This window comes from Nematolebias whitei, chromosome 10 (assembly GCF_014905685.2).
Source record: "Nematolebias whitei isolate Nwh7 chromosome 10, NemWhi1, whole genome shotgun sequence".
Classification (NCBI taxonomy): domain Eukaryota; kingdom Metazoa; phylum Chordata; class Actinopteri; order Cyprinodontiformes; family Rivulidae; genus Nematolebias; species Nematolebias whitei.
The window spans coordinates 16,613,827-16,628,496 of NC_056507.1; the positions used below are offsets into that span (position 1 = coordinate 16,613,827).

Consider the following 14,670-nt stretch of genomic DNA (forward strand, 5'->3'; position numbering starts at 1 on the left):
ATATATGTCAGACAAGACCCAAGATGCTGGCTGTGCAATGGTACTCCTAAGGCAGTCTGATAGCAGGGTGTAAGATCCAAGCAGGCAAAGCTAACATGGAATGCCATAACCAAGTGGCTTGAACAATATACTGGAACATCTGTGCTGAGTATGGACTGGAGGTCCCACAGTCAAACTGGGAGATGCCAACAAAGGTGGTGGAGATGGAAGGGCTAACATACTGTGGAACTTCCAGATTCAGACCGACAAACAGGTTGCAGGCAGGACAACAGGACATTGAGGTGGTTAACAAGCAATAGAATAAAACAGTGGTGATAGATGTAGCAATCCCAAGTGACTGAACCATCTGGGAGAAGGAGCTCGAGAAGCTGATCAAGTGCTTAAAGAGGAAATACAAAAGTTGAGAAGAGTCAATGTGTCAGTAGTCTCAGTGGCCATTGGAGCACTCTGTGCTCTGACCCTAAAACTGGAAGAGCGGGTCCAGTGGATCCCAGGAAATCCTGAGAGATCTGTGTCCAGAAGATTGGCATCCTGGGAATATCTAAAATACTGTGCCGATTCCTTAAATTCTCAGTCGTCTGGTAGAGCACCCAGGTTTGAAGTGAAATGGAACCACACAAGTGGAAGAGTAGGCTGAGCTGCAAGTTTTATTTTATTGTTTAAGATTATTATGAGACACCATCACACACAAATGTATTCAGGTCTTTAGATGAGGAAAAAATAGGGAACATGTGCGGTGGAAATGTTGATTATTGAGCTACACAATTGTGTTGATTACTTATGAAATATGGATCATACTGGAAAAGCTGGACTTGAGGACTACAGAGAAAATATGGTGGTATATAATAGAATAGAAACATCCTTTATTGTCCCATGAATGGGAAATTCAAGTGTAACAGCAGCAACAGATAACAAGATAAAAATATTTCACACAAAAGTTCAAGTTAAAAACAATATATAAAGACATAAGATAAACAATATCAATAATAATGTTCAATATGTGTTGGAGCATTGATAAGGACATATAATTTACAATACAGTATTATAGATAGACTGTGTGTTTTAGCAGGGGTCAGCATGTATTTAATCCTTATTGTGTTTGTTGGGAGCAGTAATGGTTGAAGAGTCTAACAGCTGTTGGAAGGAAGGACATGCAGTAACGCTCCTTTGTGCTTTTAGGATGCAGTAATCTGTCACTGAACGAGCTGTCCAGTTCAGCAACAGCTTCATGCATGGGGTGGGAGACGTATGACCATAAGAAATGAATTGTAATGATTTCATGTCAAGCCATGCCCATGTCAGTGTGTTTCGTTTGCCCTGCTGACATCACTCATCAGCTTCGCTCAGCTCACCTGTGCCACTCCCAATCTCCCTCCTGCTGCACCTGTGCATTGTGCTTCATAATCGCTCCCCAGTCTCTGCCTCCCTGACAGATTATTTGATCGCCTCATGTCTGAAGAAATCCAGTGTTCAAGTTCCTGCCCTCACTCTTTTTACAGACCTCACTTCATGACCACAGACTCCTCTCTTTTTGTTTTGCCAATGATGGATAACTTCTGCCCATCAGTCATTTCAGTCTGGACCTCGACTCTCGCTCTGACTTCTGACCACCGATTCTCGCTAAACCCCATATTGCCTTTTCTGCCTCTCTATGAATGATCCATGTCTATATTTTGACCACAAAAAAAGTCCACAGAAATGTGTAGGTTGCTGCCATAGCAACATCACTACTTATTACTTACTCCCAATTAGAAAATAGCACCTTCTTCATTACCCATCGGGGTGATGTGGTAAGTGTATTGTGATATTAGCCAATCAGTTTTTACTTTTTCCCTGAAGAAACCATCCCTGGGAAGTGGATATCACAAATATATTGTAACCAACAGAAAAATCAAAGTCATTCAAGACTCTTCTTTAAATGGCACAACAGATCAATATCTATACACAAATACAACATCTCTCTGAGCAACATTGCTCTTTTCTATTTTCAGTTCTTGTGGCTTACAGCAGTTTCTTTTAGTTCATTCTGTATTTTCAGCAATTATTATAAGTGTTTTATTCTGGAGTCTGTCTTATTTTTACAGTATATATCTGTCATATATGGTTAAACTGTTTAGCCACATTTCAAGACACACAGGATAAAGATCTAAAAATGTTTTTTAGTGTAACCAATGATTGGTATAAATTGCACAAACATATTCAATTTGTATTTCAAAAGGTGGCCAAAGTTAGAGTAGACTCACTGGAATGTGTGCATGAGTTCTTGTTGATTATGAACTTCTTACTAAAAAGTGAGTGGTGGAGGTTTCATCTCTGATACTGCATTCTGGGACAGGATGTCAAGAGATTGTGAAACATGAGACGTTTGTGACAGAGGAAGGTCAACAAGTTTGGCAGCAAGAAAGAATGAAAGAGAGACTGGGAGATTAATGAGATAAAAATCAAATCAGGTCACGTCTGGATAATGCCAGCAATCTTGCAACAGCTCCAAATATAAACCAGAAACCTTTCAGGATTCCAGTGCAGGAGGGATATCAACCACATTCATCACTGACCTCCTCCTTTCTATCTCTGCTGCCTTACTAAATAAAATTAAGGTAAAATAATGAGTCAAATAATGAGGAAAATAATGAATAATGAGAATAATGAAATAATAATGAATAATGTAAATGAGTCCTCGAGGCTCAATGGCTCAACTGTCTAAATAAAGGTAGAATTAAAACATAATGTGCATTTTAAAAAATAACATTAGGGCACTGAATTGTAGCAACTGTGTAGATGCAATACTATTTCGAGAAGTGGTTTTGTCAAAACTATTCATCTTTTCAAAGTGCTAAATCATCACATACACACTTGTAGTCAATAAAAGGCACTGCATTGTGAAGGGTGGATCAGGTTGTCGTTGGCTGAGTTGTGGTCTTCTTCGAGTGGTTTCGAGCCAGCCTCAGGAATCAGAGGGGAGCCAGGCTCCGGTCTCTTTCCACCACAGACTGAGCCTACCGGCTGAAATGGAGAAAGTCCACTGAACTCCTTCAAACACACCGGACGATGGTCCTGTCTGGCCGGATGAAGTTCTGGAGAAGTTCATCACTTCCTGGGATGACAAATACTGGCCATGTTTCATTGTATCCATTGTGTTAATGAGGGCAACTTTCCTGGTAGGACAAACCATCTTCCTCCCGATGAAAGGAAATGACTCTCAGTGCCAACTAAGTTTTAGACACTTTAAAGTTAGTCACAAATCTAAATTAAAGTTTACCTAAATTTTACCATTAGTCCTAAATTTGAAAAACATATCTTCTCAAAGTTTTAACTATCTTATATTATTCACCCTTCTTAAATAATGCTATTGGTTATTCATTCATATTTCATAGTTGCCATAATTCCATGTTGTCATTATAAAAACTGAAAATAAAAGTTACATCATTTTGTGGCTTAACCAATTGGTTTTTGATCATTTTAATTCAAGTGAGGGGAATCACAACATAGCCAAGTATTCATTATCATTTTTAATCAAGGTCGGTCCACATTTATTACATAACTTTTGAACGGTTAGGGCAAACCTATATTAAAAGGTGTATTGTTGGTTCTGACTACCTATTCCTCTACATATATATATATATATATATATATATTTTTTTTTTTTTGTAATGAGCTGTTTTTCTCATTGTCCTGTGTTACTAAGACAACATATATTCATATATTCAGCACTTTGGTTGGCTTTGTAGCTGTTTTAAGTGCTTTATAAATAAATTGGAATGATATATAAATTTCAGACTCTATAATAACCCTGTTATGAAATTTACTCTTAAGTTTGCTTCCTTCTCTGAACAGATTTGTTTTTTCTTCTTTTCTTGTCAGACATGTGCTTCGAAAGCTGCTGCTCTCATCATCTGCAGCCAGCGAGAACCAGTGAGGCGTGTAAGGGCATACTCTGAACACAAGTTACTGTAAAATGGGGTTGAATGTACATGCAAGCCACAAACAAAGAATCACAATTTAATGAAATGCCTTACACTGGAAACAAAGTGACAGACAGTAAATCCAGCCTCTTGGTTCACTGTGTGAGATGCCTATTTATATAAAGTGTACCCTTTAGCGCTATTCATGGAAACAAAATGTTGATGGCTGTAATACAAACTATTTCCCATTAAAGAGCATTTATATTGTATTCATATTATTATTGTTCATAAAAAGATTTTATGCTAAATTTAATTATTATGATTTGCCTTTTACATTTATAATGCTTTTTGCCACATTAAAACCGTTAACTTTATGCATTTTATCTAACGCTTGGAAAGTAGGCTCGGCTGTGTTGCAGTAAAATGCAGCGCAGCACAGCTTACAAAACTAAGGCACAGTGCAGCCGATCCTTCGCAGGTGTTTAGTGCCTTTGCTACATATTTGTTTAGTTATTTTTTATGCAAACATGTTATTTCTCACTGGTTACAGTGACGCATGTATTTTTCTATTTTTGAATGAGGCCATTATTGGTGATGATGCCGTACTGAGTCAATATGATATCTGCCAGCGAGAGCGCCGTGTCACTGGAGTATAATAAAGATAATGTGTCATTACTTCAGAGCATTATGCTCGCCATGCAGCTTTAAAACAATTTGATGCAGGCATTCATCAACTGGAATTCCCTTTAACCAAAACAGATACACTGTAGAGTGACACTGTTTCCTCAGCAATGGGGTACAATAATTTAACTTGACCTTTTTGATCAGCAGGGCCAACAGTGGGTACGTTTCAAGTTGCTAAAATACACTAACTGCAAAACTATTGTATTTCTGTTTTAGAACAAACAGGAATGTATACTGGTAAGTGAAGATAAACATTTTTACACAATAGTCTGCAATGTAAATAGTCATTAAACATTCATAAGAATAACAAAATAGAATAAAATGGAGGTAAAGTGTAACAAAGTGTTGAACACATAAAGTATTTTAATTTTTTATTTTTTGCAATTAATTTATTCACGTGTGTGTGTGTGTGTTATAAATTATCAGAAATATGTTCTGAATATGTGTACAAGTCTGTCAGAAGTATGTGTGGCATGTGCAAATTCTCCCAAACTGTTTACATGACATTTGTCTTGTTTCACAGTGAGCAGTGTGCTGGAGTGAGGGCTAGTGGACGACAAGAGCTACTGATAAAATCAATCTTCATCCTGTGAACATCTTAGAAGGTTGTGAGCAGCAAATGGCTGCTAACTACTCTTCCAGGATGTCAGGGTAAAGAGTTTGTCTGTAGAACTACTGTCACTCCAGTGGCTACTTAAGGTCAAGGTTAGCATGCATCACTTTCTGAGCTATACCGAGGTCAATTGGAGGCTGTGAACTCGGAAAGCCAGGCAGTGTGGTCTCACTGTGAATGACTATGGGCTTGAGAGGGGAATAAAAAGCTGAGATAAGAGGGAGACATGGTACTCAGTAATGTGAAGTAATACACAAACAAACAAAAGTGTTTTAAAATACTAAATAAAAATGTTGGGATTTAATTGAAAGGTCTTGTCCGTCTGTTTCTATTTTCAGTAAATTATGTCTGATTGTTTTTATTTTTTATATTTTTTGTATATGTATATATACCTATTTAAATAACTTTAAATGCATACATTTGTGATGTGTTGTTGACCAATTCACTCAAATACGTTTTTTTATGTTAATTTGGCTTGGGTTAATATGTATATTACAAAACAAAACAAACAAACAAAAAAAAAAGAACTTTACTACAATGTTTGCTAAAAAAAAAAAGGGTGAATCTTAAAATCCCGCCTCAATGATGAATGATGCTCTTGAAAGATGCAGCGGCTATATCCAGCTTAATATGTGGACAGACAAGAGCATATTCGACCTCTCCCGTTTTAGAGCAAAGTCCCGAGCTACCAACCTCTCAGTCATGGATATCCTCTATACCAGCGACATATGCCAAATGGCAGACAGCATGGAAGATTTGCAGAGTTAGTTCAATGCCTTGCAGGAATCGTTTTGCAACTTTGGATTAGTTCAAAGTGTCACCAAGACCCAGATACTTAAACAGACGCCAAGAGACTGTTATCCTGACACTAACACGTTGACCATTGATGGGATGTACCTGGAAGAAGTCACCAGCTTCTGTTTATCTGGGCTGCTAGATGTAGCGGGAGCTGCTGCCACCTTCGGCAAGTTAAATCAGTCTGTGTGGAAATCTCACGACATCACGCTGCAGATGAAGCTCACAGTTTACCATGCCATAGTACTGACAATCTTTTTATACAGCTCTGACACCTGATGCCTGTATAAAGGTGACATTAGGAGGATGGACGCATTTCATATAAAATGCCTATATTCCATCTTGTGCATCAATTGGCAGGATCATGACACAAATGTTGAAGTTCTTTGTTGCTCAAATACTCATAGCATGGAGGTCCTACTGATGAGAGGACATCTGTGATGGTGTGACCACGTCCAGCGAATGGAAGACTGTATACTGCCAAAGAGCAGATTCTACTTAGAGCTTTCGAGTGGGAAGCGCAACTCCAGCGGGCAGTACCTTTGCTATAAGGACGTATTCAAACATAATCTGACTGGTGTAGTTTGGCCACCAACAAGTGGGAGGATGCTGCTCAAAGATTATCAATTCGGTGCTCAAAGGTCAAAAAAAGCATCTCAAACTTTGAAAACTCTCGCCTTTCCGAGTTAGACCTCGGACAACAAATTTGCAAGAACAGACCTAAACCCTCCTACAACTACACCTAACAACAGTGTGGGCCAGCACGACATGCGGCTGAATATTTAAGAGGAAGTTTGGATTTGCCAGCCACATGAATCATATGACATCATCATATTACAAAAATAACTTTACTATAATGTTTGCTGAAAAAAGGGTGGATGTCCAAAAAAAAAAAAAAGATACATATATAATATATTTATGTTGACAAATTGTGAATACAATACATTCTATGAGGACAATGAGAGTGCTGGGTCTCTGGTGGTTCAGTGCACAATAAATTGATTTAACAAACCTGTTGCAACGAATGAAGGTGAAGCTAGTCTTATTTTTTTCAAGGTGTTGATTTACCTGACTTTTTTAAATAATTAATTAGTATTATTTTTTCAACTAAGTTGAACAAAACATTTCTCTGTGTGTGAGCAAGTGTGGGGAGTGGAAGTTGTGAAAACAAGCTTCTCAGAGATGATGTCATCTTTCAATGATTTTAACACAGTGAAGTGATTTTTGGGGGTTAACTAACATTGTTACCCTTTTTGTGTGTCTGTTCATGCACACTTCCTGTGGTAAATATGTCACTGTTTAAAATTATCATTCAAATTGAAATGGTAAATGGTAAATGGAGCTCACTTACCGGCATATAGGGCTTTTCTATCTTATCAAAATAGTCAAAGTGCTTTACACTACAATCTGTGCCCTCAGTTACCCATTCATAAAGCACTTTACTATTTCTGTACAAAGAAAAATCAGTGCTTTATCACATTCATACACTGATGGGACACACATCAGAGGCAATGAGGGGTTCATTGTCTTGCCTAGAGACACTTTGGCATGTGACTGCTGGTGGAATCAAACCCCCAACTCTTGCAATGGAGGACGACTGCTCTAACCACTCAGCCACAGCCGCCCAATTCACATTAATTAACACATAAACACATAATCACATTAAGCCGTCCAAATTCACATTAATACATTATTGATAAAATAAAACTGTTTTATTTTCCCTGAAAACATACATTTATACTAAAGCACAAGGGTAAATAGTATTTAATTCATAACATTTGTACACATTCTTCCTGTTTGTTTTAATCCATCAAGTTATTTTGTAATTAAACAACACTAGTCAGACTGAGTGTTTTTGTAAGGAGGCATGGAGTAAATCTGCATTTGCTTTAAAATTAAAACATTTTACACTGAATAACACCATCACTTGTGAATACACATATGAAGTTGGATGTTACAAGTTACCTTAAAAACAAAAATATGTAAAATGATATTTAAAAAAAGCCAATTGAGTCCAAAGCACTATTTATTTCTGTATGATTCCATGAAGACATCCTATCTCCAGCCCCAAATGGGATGAAGAAAAAGGGTGGAGCAATCCAGTTAAATACCACATGAAGGAAGCTTTGAAGTGAGTGAATCACAAAAGCAACTATTTATGCAAGTCATATCAAATAAGCTGAATGCCATTTAGCTTTTATAAAGGTCTGACAGACATCACTTTTGTGTTTGAGCTTTTAAAGGGAACCAACAGAGTTTCAAAAGAACCAAATGTCTGGTACCTGGCTCCAAAAGACTCAATTACAATTTACTAAGGCAAGGTCACCAAATAAAATAGTTTAAAAACAAAGAAACAAAACAAAATGTCTTGACTTTTTTATGGAAAATCTGGTGGAAGTGATAGTTGGTTCATCTATTTTTTTTAATTTATTTATTTATTTGTCAAATGATGATGTTAATAATCTTAATTAATCAGTTGCTTTAATAATTTATGTTGAACCTCGGTGCTTAGAATCATTAAATAATACATAGCTTAAATAACTAAAATTGAAATTTTATTTTAACAATTTTCTTTTCTAATAACATTAGAAGTTATTTCATATCCATTTTTTATTTTTTATTTTATTTGTTTTAATTACTTGCTTTTTCTTTCAGGGAGCTGTTTCCTATCTACATCTTGCCAGTCCATTACAAGGTAACATAAATAAATGAGTTGGACAACCTGATATACATTTTGTTTGCCTGAGCAATGTAATTGGAATACCTGTAGAAAATCCCCCCATTCTTGGAGTGTTGATTATTTAAATGTAATGTTTTCTTTAGATTGAATGTTCTCATGCCAGTTGGAAATAGTTGGCGGGCATGGTGGGACAAAAGTTAGAGAAGGCGAGCCTGTGATTGGTGGGTCGCCAATTCAAATCCTCCTAGCAGTAACATCAAAACGTGGGTAGGATAAGTAAAGCACCCAGATCTGCCTCCACCTTCATTTGCCCCACTCTCAACCCTTGAGAAAAGCCCTTAACCCCCAAAGTTTCTCTCTGGGTGCCCTAGATGACAATCCTCTGCTCCAGACAAGTAGACTGTGGTAGCTAGGTGGTTAGTGGTTGCATCTTGAAGGGCATCCAGCATTAAAATAACTAACAAATCTTTGTCCAAGTTCACTCAATGTGGCGACCCCTGAAGAAGGGAACAGCCGAAACAAAACTAAAGTGGCAGTGGGCGAAATAACAATTTGAGGAATTTGTTTTTTTGCTTAAAAATGTTATTATTAATGTAATATAGGATTTTTTTTTCAATTTCTAAATATTATTAACTCCTAAAATATAACTGTATGTTAGAGAAATGTATAAAATCCCCTCATTTATATATATATATATATATATATATATATATATATATATATATATATGTTTATACATCATACGCTATGTCAGATGAAGTGACTATAAAACATTTGCAGAAAACTATGAATTTGTATGACGTTTATTGTTTCAGATTTGAAAAAAAAGGAGCAAACAATACAAATGTCTTGCCTTTTAAACACACAATTTAGCTCTCCAGAGCAATTCCAGGCATTCTACACAATACAATTGTTTTAAACATTTATTTATAAAGACTGCAAGAAAACTAGTCCAGACCAACTTTAAAGTAGATCAATATGTGTTGCTCCTTTAGCTAAAAACCTCCTGACCCACAAAACAACTGTAACCTGGTAATCATGGTAATGGATGTGTAATAGCATGGTTAGCTATCTTGTGGGAGTCATTAAGTTCAATGATTGCTCAGGATGATCGTAAAGCAGTCCAAGAAAGTGAGATTACTTTAAAAGACCCAGTGCACCATGCTCCATTATAATAACCCTAAAATTTATAGATAATTATTACCCTAAACAGCCTGTCAAATAAATTCAAGAGTGCTGTTCTAAAATTTATTCAGTTTTCATGGATTAAACTAATAATAAAAAAAAGGAATAGTGCTTGGATAGTATCTACAAGGAAAGCAAATGTTTTTCCTTTAAAGAAAGTTTTACTTGTGAAGTTACGGTATATGATTTATTTTTCAAAAGCTAACATAATTGGCCTGCTTTCTCATTCACTGAAAAATCTGTGCTGCTGTTTGGTTTAGCCTTTATTGCCATATAATGGTAAGCAATGTCTTAGTAATGGCTATTCAGTAACTAGGTCTTGCAGTTGTGAGGAAAATATATTAAAAAGGTAAATGAGGTTATTTGCTTGTTGATTAATTCAGCTCTTCTCACACTTCTCTCACAAAGTCTTTTTTCATGCTCAGTGTGTGGATGGTAATTCCAGCACACACAGTGCAGAAGACAGGAAAACATGAATTAGTCACCCATGGGGCGTGTTGAATCCAACAATTTAAGAGTTGGGCTTGCCACAGTAGTTTGTCATTATGATAAGAATATTTCATTTTAAAAGAAGAGGTTCATTCTCTTATACCCACACTGAACTATTTTTGGGGGACTTATTTTTGTAAAACTGTAGAACGAAAGTATAACATGACAAAGCTAGCACACATGTACCATATTTTCCACGGTACAAGCCGCTCTGGCATATAAGTCGCACCAGTCCAAAAATGTATAATAAAGTGGAAAAAACATAAATAAGTCACTTTACCATATTATTCCCATCTATTGTGCATTGTCGCTGATGTGTGTTTATGCGTCACCGCTGACCACACAGAAATGTGTGCCGGTGCTGAGCCAAAAATCAAATGGCTGCCAAAATGGTGGCCACAGGAGCACACACGGGAGAACTTTAACAAGAATCTAACAAGATTAACACTTAAAAACAATTATTTGTTTGCTCAAAATTATAGCAAAGGTGTGTCTCAGTTTAACTTGTCCTTAATAAATGCACTTTATTGGTCAAACCAGCTGCATTTCAAAAATCGATTTGCAGCTGCTGGAGCGCGCAGATGGAGGGCTTGCTGTGGATTTATTTGAAATTTAATAAGATAACCACCTAAAAAAAACAATTATCTGTTTGCTTGACATTATAGTAAAGGTGTGTCTCAGTTGAACTTTTCCTTAATTAATGCACTTTAATGGTCAAATCAGCTGCATTTCGCCTGGGCGGCGCAGCAAAAAGAAGCTGATTTGACATTTGCTCCAGGATTTCCGGAGCGACAGAAAGGTCGCTGTATGGCAAGCCAAGTGTCTCATTAATAGCCACTTTTGCCTATTAATGAGGCACTTGGCTTGCCATAACACTCAAGGGCCCTCTAGCGTTTGCAAATGGTAATGTTTAATATTTGTCATGTCAGAATGAATGAAATCATCAGATCGCAGCCAAAAATTGTGTTATGAATATGGGGAAAATACGTACATTAGTCACTTTGGTGTATAACTTGCAGGACTTGCAAATTTATGCAAAAAGATGTGACTATATGACCGAAAACATGGTACTGTACTTGGTGCTTTCTTTGTGTCCTATATTAGATTAAACCTGCTTATTAAAGAAGGAGATAATTCAGATTGAATGGTCTGTTTTGTGTTGTCTGCTCCTTACCTGCCAGTTCAGTCACAGTTCCAACAAGTTCTCATTAATCTCATGGTAACTTCCAAACCAATATGCTGGTCCTGCAATTACAAAATGAAATTATAAACACAAACCAATAAACATGCTCACACTAGGTCAATACCATAATGTGCATTACATATAAATAAGAAATAGTATGAGAACAATCACAAGGCATCTGTACAACTTCCAAAATTATATATTGAACGTCTACAATATGGCACATCAAATAAATAAATAAATATGTAACTATTCAGGGTCATTGTGTACAATACAATTGATACAATTGTGTGTTTTTTTTAATTAACTCCATTACATATTCTGACAATGTGCAGATTTTTTTTTTTATATAATGTTCCATCAAAGAAGTGAGAAAATACCTTAAGCAACCACATTTCAGAAGAGCTCATTTCTCAGGAAAAAGACAACAGTCAAATCTATAAAACCTCACATACACATAAACACATACAGCAAACCTAACCTGAATACACAGACACACAGTCACAGATAAAAATAAATAAATCAATAAAATAAAAACATTGATGTATGAATTATGGAGAACAAAAGCAAATGGAGATAAAAGGTTCCCATCTTGCATGACATTCATTAGTGCAGTGCAGCAATTCCAGTGTAAATAATTGTGTTGGATTGATAGTTTTTTATGAATATGTGAACCTGTCATTATAGGCTCATGTCACATGCATTAGAACTTAATGACTCCAAACAAATTGCTATAAAGCACAGCTAAAATCTACTGTATATGCATTTGATTAAAAGAAAAGCACAAAATAAAAAGCAAGTGACACAATTTAAATGTATTGATCTTGAACCAGATCATATGCAAAACTTTCCAAGCAGAAATTTCTTGGAAACTGTTTTTAAGGCACAAATTTACTAGCCTTCTGAGTATTTCTAGCAGCATAATGGTGTAGGTGGGGTTGACTCAAATTATACAAGACTTGTGTTCATTCAAATGAGGGGAAAGGTCACTCAGAGCAAGTGAGATACCCACAGCTGCGGTTTGAAAAATATCTGAATGACAATAAATCATTGTTTTATATGGAGCAGTGGCTGTTTCTGATATGGGCAATATAGGCAGCTGCCCAGGGCGGCATCTCATCAAGAGCGGCACGAGCGCCCGGTCCTGCCCTCCCCTCTGAAAAGAATAAATAAAACACATAATTTCATATAACCTGTCTATGCTACATATCTATTTTCCAGTCCCACACTTGCGGGCAGTGGGCACCCTCCACCAGGTGCAGGACATGTAACTTACTACTGAGGCCTGACACACAGGTTGTCAAAGGAAGGGTGGGGAGGGGGATTCTCTTGTCTTCCTTGCTGGGACAGGAATGTGTCTAACCGCTAAGAAAATCACATGATTTATTGCTTCCAAACAAACCACATTTCATTCATAACCAGGTCATAATCATAATTCAGGTCTCTCTTGCAAATGAGTCTCCGAGGCTCAATGGGACTAACCTGTATAAATAAAAGTTGAATGAATGAATAATGTGAATATAGCCAATATCTAAAAAAAATTAAGTCTGGTCCTCTGAACATTCAAAAAACAAAAAAACAAAACCAAAAAAAAAAAATGTAGAAACGTTTCGTCTTTCATCCGCAAGACTTCTTCAGTCTGAGGAGCTGACTGAAGAAGTCTTTCGGATGACAGACAAAACGTTTCTAATTTTTTCTGTTTTGTTTTGTTTGTTTTGTTTTCTGAATGTCCAGAGGACCAGACTTAATTTTTTTTAGATTTTCCTACCTGGATTATTGAGCATGCATCAGGAAATATAGCCAATAGTTCACAACATATCTGTGTGAAATTACTGAAAATAATAATAATAATAATAATGCAAAATGAATCTGCACACCAAGGAAGGTGAAGTAGTTTAAGCTCAAGTTGTTTTGACTCATGTTTAAGGATGGGCAGTGATAACCTTCTCTGCTCGAGTGCCAATTACACACATTGAAGATGGACAAGAAAAGGTCAAATCTACCAGGTTCCCAGTTTAGGGGAAAAAAAAAAAAAAAGAAGAAAAGGAGAATCTAGAAAAAGATAAAGGTATGCAGCTGTGTCGGCTAAAGCCTGTTGCGAGATAGGCTTACTATTAATTAGTTTAGCTGCTTAGGATGATATATTTGGTTTTCAGCAGAAAATATCACCGTTCTGAAGATTAAAATTCTTCTAAAACTAAACTACTACATGGGAATGTAATATTAGGATAATATAATTACTAAAGGCAATAATTGGATGCAGCTTAGACCATGTTAAATAGCCATTAACTGGAAGAGGGGTTGATGTGGCTCCTATTCAGAATATTTCACAAATTGGACATACGTGTATGCCTGTTTGTATTTGTCTTAGTTGTTAGCTGTTTGCTGTTTTAAGGTATTTCAACCATACAACAGCTGAGCAGATTTCATGAGATGACATTGTGGATGACATTACATCAAGGAAGACAAGAAGGGTCAATATTTAGGTGACAGTTGTTGTTAGGTTTAATCTGTATTTCTTGTTTGGAAATTAATAGTGTAGATTTACTTATTTAAAGAAGGGCAAGACTTTACATGAAAGTTGTACAATTTAATCTGTTCTTTGAAGTCCAGTGGTGTAAATTGTCTTATTCGAAAAGAGTTCAGACCTTCTTGACAGTTGTGCAGATAAATTTATGTCGATCCAAGTGCAATAGTTTTATACATGTTTTCTTAAAGGTTCTTCTATTGGTGCAATATCAAATTTCTACAGTATTATTTTTGTTTGTTTTTTTGTATTTGCATTGTGTACTTTTAAATTTGTGGAATATAAAATGTATGTGTCTTACTCTGTGTTTTTAGTATTTTTCTAGTTTCTTCAATTTCAAGTTTTTGAGTATTAAAATCAAATAAACTTTGGGTGTTTTGGGTGTTTATGATGGTACATGATACTGTGAATGACACGGCTTGGTGAAAAGTGTCTGCGCACACTGGGGTGGAATGGGGGAGAGTTGAGTGAGGTGGGTTTTTGGGGTGGGGGGTGCCAGACAGGTTGTTCACCCAATATGTTCACCTGATATGGAGACAGATTACTACCTGGAAGTTTTCTGCATCTACTACTACTACTACTACTACTACTACTACTACTACTACTACTACT

The 14,670-nt window shown here is 36.4% G+C and overlaps 1 protein-coding gene across 1 annotated transcript in view; it reads right to left on the minus strand.

The window, feature by feature from the left end:
* The window catches only part of lrrc4ca (leucine rich repeat containing 4C, genome duplicate a), a 79,327-nt gene that overhangs the window by 13,667 nt on the left and 50,990 nt on the right, over nt 1-14,670 (minus strand). Inside the window, exon 2 of the mRNA XM_037683401.1 lies at nt 11,523-11,593. The gene's annotated coding sequence lies outside the window, so the exon portion shown is untranslated. The remainder of the gene's footprint in view (nt 1-11,522; nt 11,594-14,670) is intronic.